Genomic DNA, 11,838 nt, shown 5'->3' with positions numbered 1-11,838 from the left:
GTCTGTCATCCAGGCTGGAGTGCAGTTGCAAGATCTTGCCTCACTGGAATCTTTACCTCCTGGGTTCAAGTGATTCTCCTGCCTCAGCCCCCTGAGTAACTGGGATTATAGGCACCTGCCACCACACCCAGCTAATTTTTGTATTTTTAGTAGAGGTAGGGTTTTGCCATGTTGGGCAGGCTGGTCTCGAACTCCTGACCTCAAGTGATCTGTCCGCCTCAGCCTCCCAAAGTGTTGAGATTACAGGCATGAGCCACCGTGCTTAGCCAATGTCCCATGTAGTTTTATTTATTTTTATCTTTTGTATTCCAGAATCCAATCAAGGATTATTTGTTGCATTCGATTTTGATTTTTTCCTTTCCTTGAGCTATAATTCCCCAGGCTTGTTTGTTTGCTTTTCATGGTATTGACATTTTTTGAAGAATTTAGGCCAATTGCTTTGCAGAATGTCCCTCAATTCAAATTTGGCTGTGCTCTAATGATTAGATTCAGATTAAGTATTTTTGGAAGGAATATTGTATGGTATTGCTGTGTTCTTCTCAGTGTATCACATCCAGAGGCAAGTGATGTAACTGGTGATAGTAAGTTTGATCATTTGGTTAAGGTGGTATTTGCCAAATGTCTGCAAGATTAAAGTACCATGTCCCTTTAAAATTAATAAGCAATCTTGGTTGGGACACTTTGAAACTTGGTTAATATCTTGTTTCCCAAAGATTTTGACATCCATCATCAGTGGTAGTTGTAAGGTTTCTATGTTTTAATTGCTCTTGACAAAGGTGAGTTGGGATAATCAATAGATCTCTGGCAGAATGCAGGAAGAATCAGTCAGTGTGGACTTCCGGCCACAGGAAAACCCTGGGGTGTGTGTGTTTGTGTGTGTGTTTATAATGGAGGTGCTGAAGTAATTTGAGAAGGTAAAGCGAGCTGGGGGCAGTGGCTCATGCCTGTAATCCCCACCCTCTGTAAAAATAAATAAATATATAAATAAAATAAATTAGCTGGATATGGTGGTGCATGTCTGAAGGCCCAACTACTCAGGAGGCTGAGAAGGGAGGATCACTTGAACTCAGGAATTGGAGGCCTGAGTGAGCCAAGATTATGGCATTGCACTCCAGTCTGGATAACAGAGCAAGATCCTGTTTGGAAGGAAAAAAAAAGAAGGTAAAGTGACATGCTGTTAGAATTTTAAGCAGTTTCAGTGAAGGCTTTGGGGATGTGTAACATGCAGAATCAAGAAAAACTTTTGCTAGGTGTTGAAAAGAACAAACACAATATACTATTTCTGTCTTTGCAATTTCTCCATAGTGTAAGACCTAGAGCTTGAAAACAATGAGTACATGCAATACAATAATGCATTTGTGTGTCAATTATAAAAAAAATAGGCTGGGTGCAGTGGCTCACACCTGTAATCCCAGCACTTTGGGAGGCTAAGGAGTTTGAGACCAGCCTGGCAAACATAGTGAAATCCCACCTCTACTAAAAATACAAAAGTTAGCTGAGCTTGGTGGCGCGCACCTGTAATCCCAGCTACTTGGGAGGCTGAGGCAGGAGAATCGCTTTAGCCTGGGAGCCAGAGGTTGCAGTGAGCTGAGATCATGCCACTGCATTCCAGCCTGGGTGACAGAGTGAGACTCAAAAAAACAATAAAAATAAAATAAATAAATAAATAAATAAATAAAACAAAAAATATTTTTATAGGTTAGTTACAGCTTTCTTTATTTCTTCTTCCATCATCCCATTATATTTTTTGTTGTAACTTCACTATACCTCTGTTAGATAAAATTTAGGTATTATTAACAGGAAACACATTTAGTAATCAATAATGTGGGATGAGCAAAAATTTGCAATCGATTTTACAGACAATGAAGTGATGATTTCATCTGTTAAGTGAGATAACATTCGGGAGATTGATTTTAAGAAGAGAGTAGCAAATAATTTGAGTATGCCTTTCTTTCTTTCTTTCTTTCTCTTTCTTTCTTTCTTTCTTTCTTCTTTCTCTCTCTTTCTTTCTTTCTTTTTTTTTTGAGACAGGGTGTTACCCGGTGACCTAGGGTGGAATACAGTAGTGCAATCGCAGCTCACTGCAGCCTTGACCTCTGGTGCCCAAGCCATCCTCCCACCTCAGACTTCTCAGCCTTCCTAGTAGCTTGGACTGCAGGCGCATGGCACCATGCCCAGCTAATATTCGTATATTTTGTAGAGAGGGGGGTTTTCCCATGTTTTCCATGCTGGTCTTGAACTCCTGGACTCAAACAATCCACCTGCCTTGGTCTCCCAAAGTGCTGGGATTACACACTGGCCTGTGCCCAGCCGAGGATGCCTGTTTTTATCTTGAAGCATTATCCTACAATATGTCTACATTTCTTTTCTTTGTGTTTCCCTGATTTATCAGAGTTAATTTTCAGCAAAAGCAGGATTCTATACCAATGTGTGAGACCGGTTATTAAATGATAGGGGGAAAAAACCAAACATTGCAATAAAGGGAAAACATTCTGCAGAGAAGAACAAAAATAAATAATAATAGCAATAATCATGATGATGATAAAGAATGCTAATGAGCTTTGATAAAAAATCCTGGAAAGCAAAGATATTCTAATAATAGTACAGTAACATTAACAGAGAAGGTGAATTGTGTAAGAGATTATATTTTAAGTGGCAAGAACAATTGGGCTTAGGAAATGAGGAAATAAGATCATAAAACAATAGATTCCATGTAGTCAAGCAATAGATGTAAAGAAGTCTTAGCAAATATATATATTTTTTGCCTTGCAGAATTGTATTAATGTATGTCTTCTTTCATTATCTTCCTATTTCTCTGGTTTATCAGGGATTTGAACTCAAAGCAGGGAGAACAATGTTTTACTATGATGTCAGTGTTTTAGGAAAAAGAGCCAGGAATGTGAAAAGTAAGCTCTTTGCAAATACAATGATGTCATTGTTGCTGCTGTTGTGCTTCTAGGATAAGTGTGTGATTGTTAATTATGAAAATAGAAATAGTAGTAGATACGATTTTTCTTAGAAGTTCTATGCCACTAAAACACACATAATGGAGATTAGAAGAACAATCAACAAAGTGCAGAGTATTATAAAGACTGACTTTTAAGCTTCAATATAGCCAAAATACACTGTTAAGAACCCAGAATTGTCTCACGAATGAATAATGAAATAAATAGCCATGTTTTATTCGCTTTATTTAAAACTATCTACAAGTTGAACAACCTTTTTGAGCCCTTTTTAAAACATTTTTGCAATTTGCTGGAGCAATAGTTTCTTTTCTGTTTTTTTCTTTGAGCTACAGTGGCTAATCTGATTTTGGTGTTTCAGTAATTATGTCAATTAATATGTGCTGAGCGAAATTTCATTTGTTGAAATGGATACCAGGTGAATATATAATTAGCAGAAGCTTGTCTCTTTAAGTCTTTGTGTGCAATTTTCCAAGATTAGCTGCAATATGGAACAGTTGCCTTAGAATAGAGGTAGCTAGCTTCTTATCAACTATCCTTCTTCTTAACTATTTCATGAAACTTTCTGGCAATATGAGCTCATTCTAGAAACGAGGCAACATTTTTTATTTGGGTAATTCAAACAGCAAAGTGTTTGTTCTTAAAGTCAAGAAATTTTCATCATAAATGAAGATGTTATTTCCTCTTTTTAGAATCTTTCAAAAGAATAATGGAACTTGAAGATAAATGAAATTATTAGATATTATTTCATACAGAAACATCTACTGTCTTCAAAAATTGACAGAGGCATTAAGGAACTCAAATACTACTAACTCATTTTTAAGGACATATGCTTGGTAGGAGCCCATTTTAATACTAAGGCTAAGTTCCTTCAGGCTTCTTTTCAGGGGTTTTGAAGTAGAAGTACTAACATCCAAAAGTTCATGTCTTTATCTGCACTATAAAATACAACAGCCTAGCTGGATGAGATGGTTAATGCCTGTAATCTCAGTACTTTGGGAGGCTGAGGTGGGAGGATTGCTTGAGTCTAGGAGTTTGGGACTAGCCTGGGTAACATAGTGAGGCCCCATCTTTAGAAAAAATTTTAAAAGGCCGGGCATGGTAGCTCATGCCTGTAGTCCCAGCACTTTGGGAGGCCAAGGCAGGAGAATGGCTTGAGCCCAGCAGTTCGAGAGCAGCCTGGGCAACATAGCTAGACCCTGTCTCTTTAAAAAAAATTAGCCAGGCTAATGGTGGTATGTGCCTGCAGTTCCAGTTACTCAAGAGGGAGGATCACTTGAGGCCAGGAAGTCAAGACTGCAGTGAGCTATGATTGCAACACCGCACTTCAGCCTGGGCAACAGAGCGAGACCCCATCTCAAAAAAAAGAAAAGTTTTAGAATAGATATAGATTGATATCCTTTATATGGATTTAAAAACATTCCAAAAAATACCATATGTTGGCTGTGTGTTGTGCTCATGCCTGTAATCCCAGCACTTTGGGAGACTAAGATGGGTTGATTGCTTGAGCCCATGAGTTTGAGACCAGCTTGGGCAAAATGATGAAACCCCATATCTACTAAAAATATAAAAAATAGTTGGGCTTAATGGTACACACCTGTAGTCCCAGCTGCCTAGGAGGCTGAGGTGTGAGGGTCACTTGAACCTGGGAGGCAGAGATTGTAGTGAGCTGAGATTGCACTACTGCACTCCAGCCTGGATGACAGAGTGAGACAAGACCCTGTCAACAAAACAAAACAAAAAAACTATATGTTGTTTAGGGATACTTCCACAATATAGAGAAATGCATGGAATGATAAGCATGGAATTCAGGATAGTCATTCTGGGAGCAGGGAGGGGAGTGGAAAGAGAAAGGGTGATGGGAAATGGAGAGAGAAAACAAGATCCCAGAGGAAGTATTGTTATGCGATCTCTGGGGTGTCAATTTTTCTGGCTGGAAACCTCCATGACTGCAGCACCTTTGCCTGAGTTCTTGTCCTATGTCCAGGAAGAATTAGGTATGCAGACAAGTGAAGGGCAAAGAAGAGTTTCATTTAGTGTTAGAACAGCTCAGAGTGTGTAGCTCCTCTCTGCAGGCAGGTCGTCCAGTCCAGTGTCCAGCTCTTAGCAGAGAGAAGGCCCTGGAGAGGGTGGGGCTCCTTACTGCAGGGAAGTCATTCCAATGTCTCTGCAGGTCTCTGAAGCTCTTAGCAGAGAGGGTAGCTCCTTTTTGGTGGCAGGTGGTCTCAGCAGGTGGTCTCTGTAGCTCTCAGTGGAGAGGGCACTCCTCTCTGCAACTAGTCACCCCATCGTCTCCAGCTATCAGTAGAGACGGTACTTCTCTCTGCAGCTGGTCATCCCATCCTGTGCTCTCCCTGTTTGTCCTCTGGCCATCCTCTACCCTGCTCTGGCTGAACCCAGCGCTTTTATGGACCTCAAAGGGGAGGTCTAGGAAGAGGCATCATGAGTTCTCACTCTGGTCAGAGGGACTGGCAACCCAGCCCCCAGCCGCCTTCAAGCCCTCCTGGCCTGAGGGTGGGGCCTTACTGAAGATCCTGCCCGCTTCCGCCCGAATTCTATCTGCTTCCTGCTGCCATTCATGGCCCCAAGGCTTGACTCCAACCCCACTCCAATGAGGGAGCAGAAAGAGGCCAGGTAGTGGGAGTGGATATCCCTGAGCCTGCAGGGACGGGGATGTGGGGTGTCCTTCCTGGGGTGCCTGAGGGTGCAGGCTGCAGAGATGCCCTGGTCCTGCACGCCTGGGAAGGTGGATGCAGCTGCTCCCGGGAGCTCCTGCCCCCGCCAACTGGGAAGGGTCAGGGTTCCCGCTTGTCCCTGGCTCCTGCCTGCTACTTCTTGGAACAGTAGGCCCAGGTCTGCAGGCGCGGTGTGGCGGGTGCAGCTGTACCCGGGAAGGCAGATCCTGCCCGTTTCTGGCTCCCACAAGAGCACAGGGAGGCTCGGATACACAGCTGCAGTTTGGGTGGCGGTAGCCCCGCTCAGGAGGGCGGAGCTCTTGCTTGCTCCTTACAGCAGGAGGCCTCGGTCTACAGCAGTGGTTTGGGCGGCTGCAGCGGCCCAGGAGCTCCCGTCCCAACTCAAAAGGGGCAGGGCTCCCACTTGCTCCATGGAGTGTGCAGCCCCAGCTGTGCTTCCCTGCTGCAGTAGGCATGACGGCAGCAGCAACTGCCATCAGTATTATGCATAGGAGGGTTCAAGTATTTTGAAATGTTTTATATCTTACGCTACTGAGGAGTACATGATTGTTCATTATATTATTTTGAAATATTTAAAAACACATTAAAATAATCATAAAGTGTCACATAGCAGAGAAGAAGCTGTTAATTGTGAATGGAAGTAGTAACTAAAGTAAGCTTTCTGGATGAGTTGGTCTTAATGGTTACATTGGTCTTGATGGATGGGTGGAAATTCAGCAAGTCTGGATGGCAGGAAAGGAGATTGTGGGCCAGTGGGCCGGCATGAGCGAAGGTGTGGGGGTGTTCTGGGAAGGAGCTAGGATGCATAGAAATATATTAATATAAACTTCAATAAAGGAGGTTGATAAGGTTACTGGGACAAGACCATGAAAGACTTTGAACCCAGCAGAAATACAAAATAATTACTATACTAAGTTTTGTGAATAGGAGCTTGCAATCAGGTCTGGGCTATAACTTAATATATATATATATTTACACAATTCCAACGGGTTGATAATTTCTTCAACCGGGATGTTATCTGAATCTGACCAGTTTAGATTTAGACTGCTCTTCAAATAAAAATAAAAATCACAATTTATAAGTCATCTACCAAATCTATTAGAAGAATTGATCGTCAGGCTCATGATCAGTAATAAATACTGAGATCTCTCACTGGTAGCTTTAAAGAGTCATTTGAAGTTTTTTCTTACGACTATCCATCAATTTTCCTACCTGGTCATGTCAAGTGAAACTTCAAATAGAAAACTTTGTCCTGAGAAAGGACAGAAATACTGTTTTTAAAAAAAAAAACAAAAAAACCTAAAGCTTATTAAATTTGCCAGAACTGCCGTTTTACATGAACATCATTTGGTCACCAGCAGGTATCTTTCATTGGCTTCATATGGCAGAGTCTGAAGAATATGGGTTGATCGATGTGTCATTCATCAGAGACACCTGCAGAGATGATGAAAGTTTATCGTACAATATTATGGAAGGAAACACAACATTTAGCAAATTGAACCACTCATCTCCTCCTCCCCCTTTTTTTAAACATTAAAACTGCAGTTTGAAAAATAACTTCCAATGTGAAAAAAAATTAAAACAGCAGGTGATAATTAGGGCAAAGTTACAACAATGTTATTGCTGATGGGCTACCTGTCAGTTAATGCGAGTTATCACTTCACCCCAGGAATAGTTATTATTAAAAACAACTTATGAAGGTTAAAGAAGGGATGTTAAATGTGTTAGTCTCCTTATTTGCTCGCTTGGAAATGGCTTAGAGATAGCTCTGTTAACCACCTCAGTTCTACTCTGGTCTCAGCACATGCATGCACACAAAATAACTGAAGTTATAAACGACCAAAACATAAACCTTAGCTGCCTTGAGTTAAAATCAATTTTCCTAATAAATTAAATTCAAATATTACAAACCAGTATGTAATATCAAGAATGATGTGCTAATAATTACCATGTTGGCAGAGTGCAAAGTGCAAGACAGAGGGATATAAAAATTTAGCAATTTAGAAAGTCTGATACAAAAATAGCTTTTACTAGTGTGAGGCTGAGTTCAGTTCAATCACTGAGTTATAATGGTATTCTCTGACTAGTCAAGGTTGAATGTTGAAGATGTAGTTTGAGTATTAATCATCGATTCAAATAAAAGCCAGCACAACTGAAGAGGCTCTCCTGAGTTAAGTAGTTTATTCCTGAACACAGATGTAAGTTTTTCCCTTTGTGTTTTCCAGAACCACTTGAGTGTTTTCCCTACTATACAAGCAACATCTTTTGGAATTATTTCTTTAGCTTTATTCTTTATCAACTATAATCTTTTTGGGCAAAGAATTCACCTAAGCTTTTGCTGCTATGAATTATGAGTTCATTCCTACTGACCATTTCAAGTTTAAGCTTTAACTTTCATGCTACCCAGTAAGAAATCTGATAATATGCTATGCTTCATCTTGGTTTACTATACGTACTCCATTGTATTGTAGGACTCCATTTATATGAAGTACAAAAACAGACAAGTTGTTTATGCTATTAAAAGTCAGGGTAGTGGTTACCCTTGATAGAGAGGTGATGACTAAGAGTGGGCACAAGTTTGGCCTATAGTATTGTATGAATAAACCGCATCTTTTTTTTAAAATTTTGCTTTAAGTTCTAGGATACATGTGCAGAATGTGCAGGTTTGTTACATAGGTATACATGTGCCATGGTGGTTTGCTGCACCTGTCAACCTGTCATCTAGGTTTTAAGCCCCGCATGCATTAGGCATTTGTCCTAATGCTCTCTCCCGCCTTCCCCCGTGATGTTCCCCTCCCTGTGTCCATGTGTTCTTATTGTTAAACTCCCACTTTTGAGTGAGAACATGCGGTGTCTGGTTTTCTATTCCTGTGTTAGTTTGCTGAGAATGATGACTTCCAGCTTCATTTATGTCTCAAATAAACCACATCTTATTTATTTATTTTACTATTGATAAGTATTGGGTAGTGTCATTAATACAAAAAAAAAAAGTGTTACATAGGTACTCATATATACACAAGCAATACCCTAATACATTTACATATACACAGCATTTTAAAGCTTTTTATTGAAGTATAATTTACATACACAGAGATGCATATATCAATAGTGCAGCTCAATGAATTTTTACAAACTGAACACATGAGTACCCAGCTCAAGAAACAACATGATCATCTCCCCAGAAGCTGTATTGGTGTTCTCTCCTAGACATCAGCTCTCTCTCAAGGTAACCACTATCCCGACTTTGAATAGCATCAGTGACTTTTGTCTGTTTCTGTACTTTATATAAATGGACTCCTGCAATTGTACGGCTCCCTTCTTTCACTTAGCATATTTGTGAGGTTCATATATTTTACTGCATTTGGAAGCAGACTGTTCATTCTTAGTGTTGTAGAGTGTATTCTGTTGTATGAATGTACCACCAATTATTTATCTCTTTTGCCGTTTATGACCATTTGGGTTGTTTCCCGTTTGGGGGTTATTAGGAATAGGGTTGCTCTGAGTGATTTAATAGTCTTTTGGTATACAGTTGACATTGGTATATTCCTAAGTGTGGAACTGCTGGGCCATAGGGTTTTCATATGTTTAACAGATATTGCCAAACAGCTTTCCAAAGTGGTTGTACAATACACATAGCATTTGATTTCTGGAGGAATCAGTCTAAGAAGGGCATTTCAGCATAACCATTAAGATAAAGGTTTTGGAGTCATTCAGATCAAATTTAGCTTATGACTAAGCAGTGGAGGCACCTTGGACAATATGCTTAACTTTAAGGCTCAGTTTACTCAACTGTAAAATAGGTATAATAAAACCATTCTCAAACTTTATGAGAATTAAATGAGATATTATTTTAATGCAGTTAGAACAGTGAAACAATAAATGCTTAGCTTATTATATGGCGGTTATTAATCACTGGCAATTAAAACAGGCAAAATGGAGAATTAGAAACAAATATGGGCAATATAATCCAAAAACAATTTTAATTGTATGATGGAAGAAATCTATGAAACTCTGACCCAAAAGGCATTGCTAATTCCAGGGAGGATTACACTTGGACCCTGAACATTATCCCAAAATGCGTTTGCAAATTATGCTCGCCAGAGGCAAGGTTCTTGGATGCAGTGTATTACCATTCATTTTTTTTTCCTACCAGTTATTACTCTTTAAAGACAGGACTGCCAAAGGCTACTCTAGAAAGTCACTAATATCATACCTTTTATTAAATTTCCCAATTTCACACCTCTTTCAACCCAATCCCCAAAGTTGTTGAAAAGTGACTGTAATTATACTATTAATTCCCAGCTTTCCTGGAATCTTATCTAAGACAACTTTCACATCCCCCCAAACCCTAAAAATGAGCCCAGATTTTTGCTTTAAATTGCAAAGAACTTGTTTTATTTCGTAGGATGAGATTGATAACCTCAGCGTGGATTTCAGCAGCTGCCGGAAACAGCACTCTGGAAGTTAACGCAGGTACGCTCCGTTCTGAGGCACTGTTTCAGCTAACTGCTCCAGAGACAGCAGGCTGAGTCCTCTTAGGTAAGTAATTTTGGAAGGTGGCACTGTGTTCCTAATAAATTGAATCAGATCCCGTAGGTTAGTCACTATTCTTAAGAAATAAAGCACGAAATCAACTTGCAGTCATCTGTTGAGAAGGCCATGGGTAGACTTGAAAAGGAACATTTTGAACATTTAATTGAAGCTCTTTGATTTACAGATGGAAAAACTAGTCATTTAAAAGTCTTGCCTAAGGTCAAATGGTTTGTTTCCTGGACGGGCATAAACCTTATCTTAGTCACAGTCGGGTGGATGTTTCCTTCTGCTACCGTCCCCACCCCAGCCCCATCTCCCCAACAGATTTCATAAAGATCCAGACCTGGGATTCAGAAATGGGGAAGCTGAAGGAGTGTGACCTAAAACAAGAGAATGACAAACTATTAAACTGTTATTAGGAATTATAAGACAAGTGAGGCTTGCCTGCTAGAACGTAAGATCTAAGAAGCAGTATCTTTTCTGTTTTGTACGTCGCTGTGTTCCGAGCACCTACAACTGTGCCTGCTAAGCCTAGTAAGGCCTAATAATTGTTAAATGAAAAACAATCAATCAATCAGTCAATCAGATGTGTCAGATTGTGAGAGAAAGCACGTCCTTACTGTTTTCTCTAACACTCTCCTTCCAGTAATATTAATAAAATGTGCAGATTTGTATTTTAAAGAGGTGAAATCATACGCAAAGCGTTCTAGCACAGTGCCTGGCCCATTGTGAGTAATTAATACATGTCAGTTTATTTTCCCTTTCTTCCTTCACGAGCTTGGGCTACTAGGAAGGAGAGACGGTGCCGTACTGTTTAAGTGCCGGGACAGAAAGTGAAGAGTATCCGAGAGGCTGCTGAGAGCGGGCCGTCGGTGTCTTTCTGATCCGTACACATCAATTCCAGTGCCCTGAAAAACGCACAGTTATTTTACCCAGAGAGGCTGGTCGCTTTTGTTGATCGATTCTGGGCTGCAGTCAGCTTTTTAATACAACTTTTTATAAGCATCAGCTACACTGCGGCGGGAGGAAGGGGCTGTGGTGGAAAAACTTGGGAACCCCCCCAAAAATAAAGGAAGCCCGCGGGGCAGGGACTGCGGTTTTCGGGTCTAACTGCTCTTCGAGCTGGGGCGGCGGTCCCGGCCCCTCCAGCCCCGCCCCTAGCCCGCGGCCGCCGCCGAGGTTCAAGTTCGGCCCCCAGCTGCTAGGCCTCGCGCTCCCGGATCCGAAGCCGCGCGTCCGTCCCAAGGTCCCCCGCTGGAAGACGAGGCGGAAATCCCAGGGGTCATCCGGGCGCGGGGTCACTCGGGCGCGGGGTCACTCGGCCACGCACTGTGGTGCCACGTGGGGGAAAAGTTTCCAACTCTGCCTGTTGGTGCTCCCACTGCGCCCCGGCGGAGCAAAGGCCCGCGCTTTGGCACCCGCTCCCAGTTCTGTCGCCTGCAGTCGCGCCCCCCTCCCAGGGATGCCCCCCTTGTGCCCCTTCTCTGAACATCCTCCCTCGCAGCGCAGGTCGCCAAGGGAAAACACTCTTGGGGGCTGGGGGTTTCCCGAGAAGGCGGCCTCTGGTCGGCCGGGTGTAGGGGATCCAGGGGCAAGTGTCCCGAGGAAGAGGTGGGGGGCGCGCGCGGAATGGCCGGGGAGCAGGG

The sequence above is a fragment of the Aotus nancymaae genome, unplaced genomic scaffold, assembly GCF_030222135.1.
Source record: "Aotus nancymaae isolate 86718 unplaced genomic scaffold, 86718_ANA_hifiasm-v0.15.2.pri h1tg000012l, whole genome shotgun sequence".
Taxonomy (NCBI): Eukaryota; Metazoa; Chordata; class Mammalia; order Primates; family Aotidae; genus Aotus; species Aotus nancymaae.
Note: the sequence above shows the minus strand (reverse complement) of the source record.